Source organism: Sinohyriopsis cumingii, unplaced genomic scaffold, assembly GCF_028554795.1.
Source record: "Sinohyriopsis cumingii isolate HCF-2022 unplaced genomic scaffold, ASM2855479v2 utg003732l, whole genome shotgun sequence".
Lineage (NCBI taxonomy): Eukaryota > Metazoa > Mollusca > Bivalvia > Unionida > Unionidae > Sinohyriopsis > Sinohyriopsis cumingii.
The window spans coordinates 72,225-85,826 of record NW_028316578.1 but is presented as its reverse complement, the minus strand read 5'-3'; the positions used below and the strand labels follow the sequence as shown (position 1 = coordinate 85,826).

Here is a 13,602-nt window from a genome sequence, read left to right as displayed (position 1 = left end):
TGTGAAGATAACAATTCCAAAATGTTGCACCGTATAATTGTAAATATAACTTTATCAAGCATATTTATTCTTAATAGGGTTGTCAACTTTTGAAAGCTGAGGCTGATTGAAGTCCTGAAGATTGATCTCTGAAAGGTAAAGAAATGCAAGACAGGTTGATCATCTAGCCATCTACAACTACAAATATAACTTCCCAACATATGTCACATACACAACGAGAAAACACCGATATTATTTTCACCGAAAGCATAACTTAGGAAGAAAATTATAATATATTCAATTGAATTCGAATCGCAATTATGCGACTATTTATTTCAATTGAAACCTTTAAAGGGAGGAAATCACTGGCCGCACATGGTGTCTGAAGCCATACACTGCATTATACTCCTCATCAAGAGCAGAAGACTTCTTCCAGGACATGGTGATTATCACAATTTTTGCACGATCAGTTGCGTTCAAAACATTTAAAAGAACGGAAACATGGTACTTATTGGAAATGTAACACGTGCAGTTACATACAAAGCCAGTGAATGAACAGGAGCCGTGGTGATGCATAGTTATAGCAGAAACAGTTGCATTTGAAAATCCGAGAAACAGAATAAACTCTCTAGCCGAAGATGTTACCTACTTATGATATTGATCAAGTGGTAGTCAGTATTTATCACCTTCAGACACACACAATAAGAGAACGGGAGTAAAATGAAATTTGTTGATTTTGAAATAAGGACAGACCAAGTTTCATGAAAATGTCTTACAATTTTAGAGCGAACTAACTGAAGACATTTTATTCTTAATTCTTACTGATTATATGGACAGACATACATTCGCAGAGTAAATGTGAATTTTTTTGAACATCAAAGTTTTCCTAATTTGACTTACTTGTTCATCTTTGAACTGCAACGATAAAACACTTAATTGACCATATGCCTTTTGTATGGTTTCGCTTTCTAATGAACCGAACACTTGATTGAAAATTCAGGCGTGAATATGCTTTGGCGCATCATCTTAAATTAGTATCATATACTTTCTTTAAAACATAATCTGGACACTAGAATAGTTTTAAAGGAGATTCATCAATTGTTACGTAAAATACTTTTCCAATAAGTCGTACGTTCAGGAGCATTGTCAAATTCCCAATACATATCTCCCACACGATTTGTAACAATCAACAACATTTAATGACGTTTGCTTGTTGCTTTTCGTGAAATAGGTTAGAAAATCAAGAAAGTGGGTAAACTGAGACTTGATGTTTTAAGAAGAATAAAGATTCTCAACAAGAAAAATCACAACCTACCAATTACGTTCTTTGCTGATCCCCGGTCGAGTCATACCAAAGACTTACAAAATGCTACTAACAGCTGCCTCGCTTCACGCTCAGCATTAAGAGGTTAGTGTTAGGACTGGTCCGCCTGGTGTCAGGATAATATGACTGGGTTGGACATCATGCTACATGTCTGCGGCATGATGCCCCAGTACTAGACATAACTATAATCTGTCGCACTGCGGACATCGTAGCGATATGACTGATAGATTATTAAAGCTACGTTAAAAATCCAAATCACACACACACACACACACACACACACGCAGACGCACACATGTTCTTTGCTGGTTTTAATCGACGTTCTTATTTTTTCTTCTTTCCATTCCTTACAACCTTACACAACAAAAGATAACAATTACGTTATTTGTTAGTTTCAATCGATGTTCAGCATATGAATCAAAGTTTGCAAGAGAATATTTGTGTGAATATTTGTGTGATTTGCAACAACAATTTCCTGATGCGTTTCAAAGTTACACTTTGAATAGAGCTTACAAAGGAAATGAAAATATAAGGAGCATTTTGGGCGAGATCCAGTCTTCCGAGTATCGACAAGCCTGGTTTTTAAAAGTGTAAATCGAATGGTAGTAAGTGGTGAATGTTTCTAATTAATTCAGACCTAGCAATTAACGTTAAAACAAAATCAAAATTGTAAAGTTAAAAATATAGTTCATATGATGCGTAAACCATGTTTTATGTGATGTATTGTTTAAACTGTATAAAGAGAATGCAGAGGAAACCAAAAGGCATTTAATTTATTTACTTTTAATGAACATTCTGCGGGACCATTATGGTACATAGATTCATTCGCATCTATCTGTCTGTCTCTATGTATAACTGTATGTCTGCTTCAATCTCAATCCATTGTAAACCTGTCTGCCTGTTTGTCTGCCTATATGTCTATTGTATTGCCTGTTCAAGTATTTTGATTCTCTTGATGGGTATCTTCCTTCGTTGGAATGATGAAATATATATCTATATATCAATCTATCGATTGACCGATAGCTTTATTCCGTCTATATATCTTGATGGGCATGCTCCTTTTTGAGAATGAGTACATTTCATACACAACTAGTAAAGTTTCAAAATCTTAGTCTTTCGTCATCATTAAACTATTCAATTTGCTTCAGAACAAGAAGACAGAATAACTTCAAATTACTTTTGTTTTTACATTCATCGCCAGGCTTTCTTCTCCAGTTACTTGTCGACATTATGTCCAAATAATGAAGATAATGACCCAAATATAAGTCCTTCCTCCAAGGACAAAAAAAAACTGTCGCAAATGACCAAAGGAAAAACTGATTTTAATGAATTTTAATCATTATTGCATAGGATAAGAAGGAACTTAGTGTCACTATAAAGTGTTTTTTATTTCTCTTAGTTTTCTCTGACGATGGTGTTTTCTGACATATGTAATTGTGGTTAAGATTAGTCTTTCTTGTATACATAAACTGGTTCTCTAAATTCAAGAATGAAACTATGCAATCAAAACTGGCAGAAGTTAAATAATTATTAGCATACATTTTGATAAGGATGTCTAAAACAAACTTTTTCTGTATGGGTGTGGAGGTTAACTTTGTTCAGAGGAAGATAAGAGTGCAATGAAAAACTATGCTAATCCACTGGTCCATACAGTAGTTATATTTGTTCAAGAATTTCAGTACATCCTCTGAAGCTGAAGTCGTAAATGGGGTTCTGGGAAGTTAACTTCCAATTAATTGTACTTGACTAACTATATGAAAACCTATTTCAAGTTTTGGAGAAATGACAATTCACCAGCGTTTCCGAAATGAATCCGTCAAAAGTATTGCATTTACACGAATAATTGAAAATGAAATATTTCACTCATGGCTGTCCCGAGAGATTGCTTCAACCATTTACCAGGATACTACAAAATGAGTATTAACTTTCATTTCCAAAATGGTGGGCTCGTCCGGGATTTGAACCCGGGACCTCTCGCACCCAAAGCGAGAATCATACCCCTAGACCAACGAGCCTCACATGGGAAATAATCGTGCCATTATCCGCCTTTATATTTGTCCTGCATACGAGCCGCTACCTTATCGACAGCTTGATATCAGTGCGCTGCTGTTACTCAGATCCTTGCACATGAAAAGATTATATCATAGATGAAACGTACATATTTCATTTCCTTGTGTACATTTCATGCACAAATAGTATTGTTTCGAAATACCAGTCTTTTGATATCATTTACTATTCAGTTTGCTTCAAAGCTAATCTCCCAAATCTATGAGATATACACATATAAGTCCTTCTTCCAAGGAGAAAATACTGTCGCAAATGACCCATGATCAAACTAAATTTAATGAATTTTAATAATCTTTGCATCATTTAAGACCAGATGATAGGAAGGAACTTAATGTTCCTATAAAGTGTTTTCTTTTTCTCTCTTAGTTTTCTCTGAAGAGGGTGTTTTGTAATATATGTAATTTATGGATGACATTATTCATTGTTGTATACACAGACTGGTTCTCTAAATTCAAGACCGAAACTATGCAATCAAGCTGATTGTTGTTGTGGGTAACACATGAAAAGTAATTAGTTGACTTTGTTTAGACTAACATGCTTTAAGATAAAGTCGATTTCCGATGACGAAGACATATTTAGAATTAAAATGATATTTTATTTGCATGCTTCTAAATGAAATCCAACTCATTTGAATTTTACTGTTGATAATAATCAAGAGTTTCAGATCTACATAATATTAATTGCTGCCGATAGACCCTTGGACAATTCGTTGATCAAACAGCATTCTCCATTCGCCGGCGTCCCCGTTTGACACTTGGATTATGCATGAAGATGAATGCATGCTGATGTATGTCGATGGAAGCCAAATTTGCCATTCTAGTCGACGGTCATACCATGAATTTGACAGTTGATTTTCACAACAACAACAAAGATAATTCCAGTAGGCGGATTAGGCAAGGTTCGTTTTAGGTTCTCTCTAAGCAGCACATTCATCTTTCGTTAAAGATATGATAGGAAATCTGTACAAATATTATGAATTCGTCCATCAATATTTTGCTTAAAAACCAATTCCGGATAGACTTTGTTCTATTTACAACCTCCTTGAAAACGAATACCGTTTTCTACTAAAATGCATCTTGTGGATAGATGTGAGATGAAATTCAAGCAGACAAGACCTTTGAAGAGACTAGCAAGTGAGAAATCATGTGGCTGTCTCCAATTTAGAAAGTGCTTCAATCCAAGTAATCTACGCCGTTTCAGAATCAAATAAAGAGATGTGTTGTGTCGGTTTATTCTAACAGCATGCATTGTAACCCCATAGGCAGTCAATCAACAAATCAACGCCTACTGAATTAGATGACACAGACATGTAAATGACATTAGGCAGTTAAGGTAAAGACACGGTGGGGAGATAGGCCCTTACGAAGCAAGGGAATAATGTGCATCGGTGGTTCAGTGGTAGAATGCTCGCCTGCCACGCGGGCGGCCCGGGTTCGATTCCCGGCCGATGCAAATTTTTTTTATATAGTTTTAGAATGTTTGCATAATCCAATATTTGTAATAACTCTTTTTGCCCTAGTCTAATTTTCGCTCACTTTTGTGTTTTATGCCAACTCCACAACTGAAATCGGAACAGTCCTTGAATCAGAAGCTTGGATGTCTCACACTGAGTGTCCCTCGCTTCCCGGAAAAAAACATGGATGTTGGTGCAAAACAGCTTTCCATTACAGTGGGACAGATCCTTATCTTGTCTATAAGGAGTTTCTAATTGGAACTGTAGGAAGAGCGTAATAACCTTCATTTTTCAGTCAGAGGTTAATCTTTAAATCCGGATGACGATGCCTATCGCCCTTAATTATTTTAACACAAGAACATTTCAGTGTACTGAACGTGTTATTATCATTTACTTTATGACACTAGAATACTCTTTTAGAGATGTCTTCAATTTATTTCAACATTTATGTCTGTCTGTAAACCTCGTTTCACGTTTGACCTTCTCCAGCCAACTTTGACTCGAATTTCATTGAACTGATTTCAAATCCAGACTGAAAGGAATGATACTAAGTTCCCATTCACAATGTTTTTGTGTTATTTACAGATTACTGTATCAAACGATCATTGACCTCTCTCTCTCCCTCTCTCTCTCTCCCTCTCTCTCCCTCGCACTCTCTCTCTCTCTCTCTCTCTCTCTCTCTCTCTCTCTCTCGTTCGTTATCACACAAGAGTTCAAAGTTTATGCCTGCACAATGTCATATGTAGGAAAGTCATCATTGGAGATGTAAATGTTTAGATGATCAACCTGTCATGGGTTTCATTACATTTCAGAGGACAACAAATAGAACTATAATCAGCCTGCAATTTCAAAACTCTACAACGTCATTAAGAATAAATGTACGACATACTGTTATATCTACAATTACACCGTTTGAAAGATAAACTATATCCTCATGCGCAAACATGCACGCACGCAAACATACATATATGTGTAAACAACATACAATCATTTTTTTAAAAGGCAAACTGTTATCTATACTGTATTTCTACTGTGTGATTGAAGTTTCTCCTTAATTGCGGGTAGGAGATTGGGCCTATCTGAATAATGTCTTTTTTATCAATAACATATTGAAGGCTTATTGTGTATATGGTTGTAGATTATAAAGTAAGATTATTAATTTTGTATGAAAACATCTTTATTTGGATTTGAGCTCAGATCATTAGTTTTTCCTCAGGAAATCCTGGTGTACCAGATATTTGGCATGTTCTTTACTAAACCTTTAGTATTATACATGATCTTGCTGCCAGCGTTGAATATTATAGTAAACGAAACAAATATATTTGCAGTAGATGCATTAGGCAAAGTTGATTGCAGGTTTTATCTAAGCAATACACCAAACTTTAGGATAGGAAAACTGTACCAATAGTGCGAATTGCGTCCATTAATGTCTTGCTTACAAACTAATTCAGGAGGGATTTTATTTGATTCACAACCTCCTTAGAAATGAACACCATTTCTCTACTTGCATGTGTCTTGTAGAAAGATCTAAGAGCCATATATATACAGACGCTGGCGGCCTTCATTTGATTGCAAGTCGATGAAAGGGTACTTTTACGTTCAGAATGTGTGCATGGTCCTAAATTGTACTAGCGTTTCTCGCTGTAACCTAATTGTCGCTCACTTATGTTTTGTATGCCAACGCCACAACTTAAAGTCTTCCATCAGGAGATGGGGTTTCTCACACAGAATGTCCCTCGTTTGATAGATGCCCCGTGAATCCAAAATCAAAAGCAATTATTTTGTCATTGAGGATGTATTAAACTGCATGCCATAGCATTCATAGAACTGTATGCCTGAGAATGTGCAGAAATGCATTTCTGTCTATCGAAACAAAAGCACACCTGATGTTTCTATCCAGAACTCAAACCTGAGTAAATCATAAAATAGGGAGTTGCAAAATTAATGCTAAAACAGTTCTCTGGCAATCAAGAAGTCTAGTAAAAGTAATGCCACCAATGTCTTTCATCAGTACATTTTGGAATTAGAGCTACAATGAAATGATTTTGCAATATTATCAGCCTATTACAAACCCAGTTTGAAGTGAGACAGAAATGTGACTCGGATTGAATCTTGAAAAGGTAAATAAAAGTCAGACGGAAACTTGCCGAAAACATGGAAGTCAGACGATATTTTTGAATAGTAAATGGAAATCAGACGAAGTCTTGGTAAAGTATGTTTAGGTAGATTTCTGAACACAAGGGAATTCGACTGCTGTATTCCGAATTCAATACCAAGGTATTGTTATATTTATCCGAAAAGTCACAAACCGGTCTAGAACTGGACTATGCCAAGCGAAGTTCGGACAAGTGGCACATTGTTTCAGATTGTTCAAGACAGACTGAGCGTGTTGCCGAGCGGATTTATTTTAATCGAAACACTTTGGCGCAGAAACACTATCCATATTTTAAAGATACAAATGATTTCCTGGAAAAAACTGACCAAACTTACAGCCTCTTAAAACTGTATACTTGGAGAAAGAAAAGTGTGCAAAGGCCATAAATTACCATTTTTGTACGTTAGGTGTATTGAGGATAGTTTCCTCGTTTGGACCCATGAGGAGGAAAAATAGTTTCCTGACTGGATAAAACAACCAACATTCATCAATTAAAATTAAAACGAAAAAGAAATGGAATAAGGAGTAGATTTCCTAAATTTGACATTATACAACAGAATAAACTTGCAAACGGGAATAATCGGGACATTAGGATATATTTAAAGGAGATTCATCAATTGTTACGTTAAATACCTTTCCTGTAAGGCATGGGTTCAGGAGCATTGTTAATTCCAAACACATATTTCCCACACGATTTTGCAACATCAACAAGATTTAATGACGCTTGTTCGATGTATTTCGAGAAATAAGTTGAAAAATCAAGCAAGTGGTTAAACAGAGACCTGAAGTTTTAAGAAGAATAAATATTCTCAACAAAACAAAACTAACAATTTCGTTTTTTGTTAGTTATATTCGACGTTCTTAGTTTTTCTCCTTTATATTCCATACAACTTTACAAAACAAAAAATAACAATTACGATCTATGTTGGTTTCAGTCCACGTTCTTTTTTTCTTTTACATTCCTTAAAAGCTTGCAAAACAAATGTAACAAGTACGTTCTTTGTTGGTTAAAGTCGATCTTCTTTTTTTCTTTCTTACATTCTTTACAAGCTTACAAATTAAAACTAACAATTATGTTCTTTTTTGGTTTCAATCGACGTTCCGCATCTGCAAGATGACTTATTGTTGTTACAGCTCTGTGAAGATAACAATTCCAAAATGTTGCACCGTATAATTGTAAATATAACTTTATCAAGCATATTTATTCTTAATAGGGTTGTCAACTTTTGAAAGCTGAGGCTGATTGAAGTCCTGAAGATTGATCTCTGAAAGGTAAAGAAATGCAAGACAGGTTGATCATCTAGCCATCTACAACTACAAATATAACTTCCCAACATATGTCACATACACAACGAGAAAACACCGATATTATTTTCACCGAAAGCATAACTTAGGAAGAAAATTATAATATATTCAATTGAATTCGAATCGCAATTATGCGACTATTTATTTCAATTGAAACCTTTAAAGGGAGGAAATCACTGGCCGCACATGGTGTCTGAAGCCATACACTGCATTATACTCCTCATCAAGAGCAGAAGACTTCTTCCAGGACATGGTGATTATCACAATTTTTGCACGATCAGTTGCGTTCAAAACATTTAAAAGAACGGAAACATGGTACTTATTGGAAATGTAACACGTGCAGTTACATACAAAGCCAGTGAATGAACAGGAGCCGTGGTGATGCATAGTTATAGCAGAAACAGTTGCATTTGAAAATCCGAGAAACAGAATAAACTCTCTAGCCGAAGATGTTACCTACTTATGATATTGATCAAGTGGTAGTCAGTATTTATCACCTTCAGACACACACAATAAGAGAACGGGAGTAAAATGAAATTTGTTGATTTTGAAATAAGGACAGACCAAGTTTCATGAAAATGTCTTACAATTTTAGAGCGAACTAACTGAAGACATTTTATTCTTAATTCTTACTGATTATATGGACAGACATACATTCGCAGAGTAAATGTGAATTTTTTTGAACATCAAAGTTTTCCTAATTTGACTTACTTGTTCATCTTTGAACTGCAACGATAAAACACTTAATTGACCATATGCCTTTTGTATGGTTTCGCTTTCTAATGAACCGAACACTTGATTGAAAATTCAGGCGTGAATATGCTTTGGCGCATCATCTTAAATTAGTATCATATACTTTCTTTAAAACATAATCTGGACACTAGAATAGTTTTAAAGGAGATTCATCAATTGTTACGTAAAATACTTTTCCAATAAGTCGTACGTTCAGGAGCATTGTCAAATTCCCAATACATATCTCCCACACGATTTGTAACAATCAACAACATTTAATGACGTTTGCTTGTTGCTTTTCGTGAAATAGGTTAGAAAATCAAGAAAGTGGGTAAACTGAGACTTGATGTTTTAAGAAGAATAAAGATTCTCAACAAGAAAAATCACAACCTACCAATTACGTTCTTTGCTGATCCCCGGTCGAGTCATACCAAAGACTTACAAAATGCTACTAACAGCTGCCTCGCTTCACGCTCAGCATTAAGAGGTTAGTGTTAGGACTGGTCCGCCTGGTGTCAGGATAATATGACTGGGTTGGACATCATGCTACATGTCTGCGGCATGATGCCCCAGTACTAGACATAACTATAATCTGTCGCACTGCGGACATCGTAGCGATATGACTGATAGATTATTAAAGCTACGTTAAAAATCCAAATCACACACACACACACACACACACACACGCAGACGCACACATGTTCTTTGCTGGTTTTAATCGACGTTCTTATTTTTTCTTCTTTCCATTCCTTACAACCTTACACAACAAAAGATAACAATTACGTTATTTGTTAGTTTCAATCGATGTTCAGCATATGAATCAAAGTTTGCAAGAGAATATTTGTGTGAATATTTGTGTGATTTGCAACAACAATTTCCTGATGCGTTTCAAAGTTACACTTTGAATAGAGCTTACAAAGGAAATGAAAATATAAGGAGCATTTTGGGCGAGATCCAGTCTTCCGAGTATCGACAAGCCTGGTTTTTAAAAGTGTAAATCGAATGGTAGTAAGTGGTGAATGTTTCTAATTAATTCAGACCTAGCAATTAACGTTAAAACAAAATCAAAATTGTAAAGTTAAAAATATAGTTCATATGATGCGTAAACCATGTTTTATGTGATGTATTGTTTAAACTGTATAAAGAGAATGCAGAGGAAACCAAAAGGCATTTAATTTATTTACTTTTAATGAACATTCTGCGGGACCATTATGGTACATAGATTCATTCGCATCTATCTGTCTGTCTCTATGTATAACTGTATGTCTGCTTCAATCTCAATCCATTGTAAACCTGTCTGCCTGTTTGTCTGCCTATATGTCTATTGTATTGCCTGTTCAAGTATTTTGATTCTCTTGATGGGTATCTTCCTTCGTTGGAATGATGAAATATATATCTATATATCAATCTATCGATTGACCGATAGCTTTATTCCGTCTATATATCTTGATGGGCATGCTCCTTTTTGAGAATGAGTACATTTCATACACAACTAGTAAAGTTTCAAAATCTTAGTCTTTCGTCATCATTAAACTATTCAATTTGCTTCAGAACAAGAAGACAGAATAACTTCAAATTACTTTTGTTTTTACATTCATCGCCAGGCTTTCTTCTCCAGTTACTTGTCGACATTATGTCCAAATAATGAAGATAATGACCCAAATATAAGTCCTTCCTCCAAGGACAAAAAAAAACTGTCGCAAATGACCAAAGGAAAAACTGATTTTAATGAATTTTAATCATTATTGCATAGGATAAGAAGGAACTTAGTGTCACTATAAAGTGTTTTTTATTTCTCTTAGTTTTCTCTGACGATGGTGTTTTCTGACATATGTAATTGTGGTTAAGATTAGTCTTTCTTGTATACATAAACTGGTTCTCTAAATTCAAGAATGAAACTATGCAATCAAAACTGGCAGAAGTTAAATAATTATTAGCATACATTTTGATAAGGATGTCTAAAACAAACTTTTTCTGTATGGGTGTGGAGGTTAACTTTGTTCAGAGGAAGATAAGAGTGCAATGAAAAACTATGCTAATCCACTGGTCCATACAGTAGTTATATTTGTTCAAGAATTTCAGTACATCCTCTGAAGCTGAAGTCGTAAATGGGGTTCTGGGAAGTTAACTTCCAATTAATTGTACTTGACTAACTATATGAAAACCTATTTCAAGTTTTGGAGAAATGACAATTCACCAGCGTTTCCGAAATGAATCCGTCAAAAGTATTGCATTTACACGAATAATTGAAAATGAAATATTTCACTCATGGCTGTCCCGAGAGATTGCTTCAACCATTTACCAGGATACTACAAAATGAGTATTAACTTTCATTTCCAAAATGGTGGGCTCGTCCGGGATTTGAACCCGGGACCTCTCGCACCCAAAGCGAGAATCATACCCCTAGACCAACGAGCCTCACATGGGAAATAATCGTGCCATTATCCGCCTTTATATTTGTCCTGCATACGAGCCGCTACCTTATCGACAGCTTGATATCAGTGCGCTGCTGTTACTCAGATCCTTGCACATGAAAAGATTATATCATAGATGAAACGTACATATTTCATTTCCTTGTGTACATTTCATGCACAAATAGTATTGTTTCGAAATACCAGTCTTTTGATATCATTTACTATTCAGTTTGCTTCAAAGCTAATCTCCCAAATCTATGAGATATACACATATAAGTCCTTCTTCCAAGGAGAAAATACTGTCGCAAATGACCCATGATCAAACTAAATTTAATGAATTTTAATAATCTTTGCATCATTTAAGACCAGATGATAGGAAGGAACTTAATGTTCCTATAAAGTGTTTTCTTTTTCTCTCTTAGTTTTCTCTGAAGAGGGTGTTTTGTAATATATGTAATTTATGGATGACATTATTCATTGTTGTATACACAGACTGGTTCTCTAAATTCAAGACCGAAACTATGCAATCAAGCTGATTGTTGTTGTGGGTAACACATGAAAAGTAATTAGTTGACTTTGTTTAGACTAACATGCTTTAAGATAAAGTCGATTTCCGATGACGAAGACATATTTAGAATTAAAATGATATTTTATTTGCATGCTTCTAAATGAAATCCAACTCATTTGAATTTTACTGTTGATAATAATCAAGAGTTTCAGATCTACATAATATTAATTGCTGCCGATAGACCCTTGGACAATTCGTTGATCAAACAGCATTCTCCATTCGCCGGCGTCCCCGTTTGACACTTGGATTATGCATGAAGATGAATGCATGCTGATGTATGTCGATGGAAGCCAAATTTGCCATTCTAGTCGACGGTCATACCATGAATTTGACAGTTGATTTTCACAACAACAACAAAGATAATTCCAGTAGGCGGATTAGGCAAGGTTCGTTTTAGGTTCTCTCTAAGCAGCACATTCATCTTTCGTTAAAGATATGATAGGAAATCTGTACAAATATTATGAATTCGTCCATCAATATTTTGCTTAAAAACCAATTCCGGATAGACTTTGTTCTATTTACAACCTCCTTGAAAACGAATACCGTTTTCTACTAAAATGCATCTTGTGGATAGATGTGAGATGAAATTCAAGCAGACAAGACCTTTGAAGAGACTAGCAAGTGAGAAATCATGTGGCTGTCTCCAATTTAGAAAGTGCTTCAATCCAAGTAATCTACGCCGTTTCAGAATCAAATAAAGAGATGTGTTGTGTCGGTTTATTCTAACAGCATGCATTGTAACCCCATAGGCAGTCAATCAACAAATCAACGCCTACTGAATTAGATGACACAGACATGTAAATGACATTAGGCAGTTAAGGTAAAGACACGGTGGGGAGATAGGCCCTTACGAAGCAAGGGAATAATGTGCATCGGTGGTTCAGTGGTAGAATGCTCGCCTGCCACGCGGGCGGCCCGGGTTCGATTCCCGGCCGATGCAAATTTTTTTTATATAGTTTTAGAATGTTTGCATAATCCAATATTTGTAATAACTCTTTTTGCCCTAGTCTAATTTTCGCTCACTTTTGTGTTTTATGCCAACTCCACAACTGAAATCGGAACAGTCCTTGAATCAGAAGCTTGGATGTCTCACACTGAGTGTCCCTCGCTTCCCGGAAAAAAACATGGATGTTGGTGCAAAACAGCTTTCCATTACAGTGGGACAGATCCTTATCTTGTCTATAAGGAGTTTCTAATTGGAACTGTAGGAAGAGCGTAATAACCTTCATTTTTCAGTCAGAGGTTAATCTTTAAATCCGGATGACGATGCCTATCGCCCTTAATTATTTTAACACAAGAACATTTCAGTGTACTGAACGTGTTATTATCATTTACTTTATGACACTAGAATACTCTTTTAGAGATGTCTTCAATTTATTTCAACATTTATGTCTGTCTGTAAACCTCGTTTCACGTTTGACCTTCTCCAGCCAACTTTGACTCGAATTTCATTGAACTGATTTCAAATCCAGACTGAAAGGAATGATACTAAGTTCCCATTCACAATGTTTTTGTGTTATTTACAGATTACTGTATCAAACGATCATTGACCTCTCTCTCTCCCTCTCTCTCTCTCCCTCTCTCTCCCTCGCACTCTCTCTCTCT

General features: G+C 35.6%; 4 non-coding genes across 4 annotated transcripts; 2 read left to right on the top strand and 2 right to left on the bottom strand.

The window, feature by feature from the left end:
* Nucleotides 1-3,246: 3,246 nt before the first annotated feature.
* On the bottom strand, nucleotides 3,247-3,318 carry Trnap-ugg (transfer RNA proline (anticodon UGG)). The gene has a single exon. It is a non-coding gene; the product is annotated as a tRNA-Pro (tRNA).
* A 1,433-nt stretch (nucleotides 3,319-4,751) lies between these two features.
* Nucleotides 4,752-4,822, top strand: Trnag-gcc (transfer RNA glycine (anticodon GCC)). Its single transcript has one exon. It is a non-coding gene; the product is annotated as a tRNA-Gly (tRNA).
* A 6,539-nt stretch (nucleotides 4,823-11,361) lies between these two features.
* Nucleotides 11,362-11,433, bottom strand: Trnap-ugg (transfer RNA proline (anticodon UGG)). The gene has a single exon. It is a non-coding gene; the product is annotated as a tRNA-Pro (tRNA).
* A 1,433-nt stretch (nucleotides 11,434-12,866) lies between these two features.
* On the top strand, nucleotides 12,867-12,937 carry Trnag-gcc (transfer RNA glycine (anticodon GCC)). Its single transcript has one exon. It is a non-coding gene; the product is annotated as a tRNA-Gly (tRNA).
* The last annotated feature ends 665 nt before the right edge of the window (nucleotides 12,938-13,602 follow it).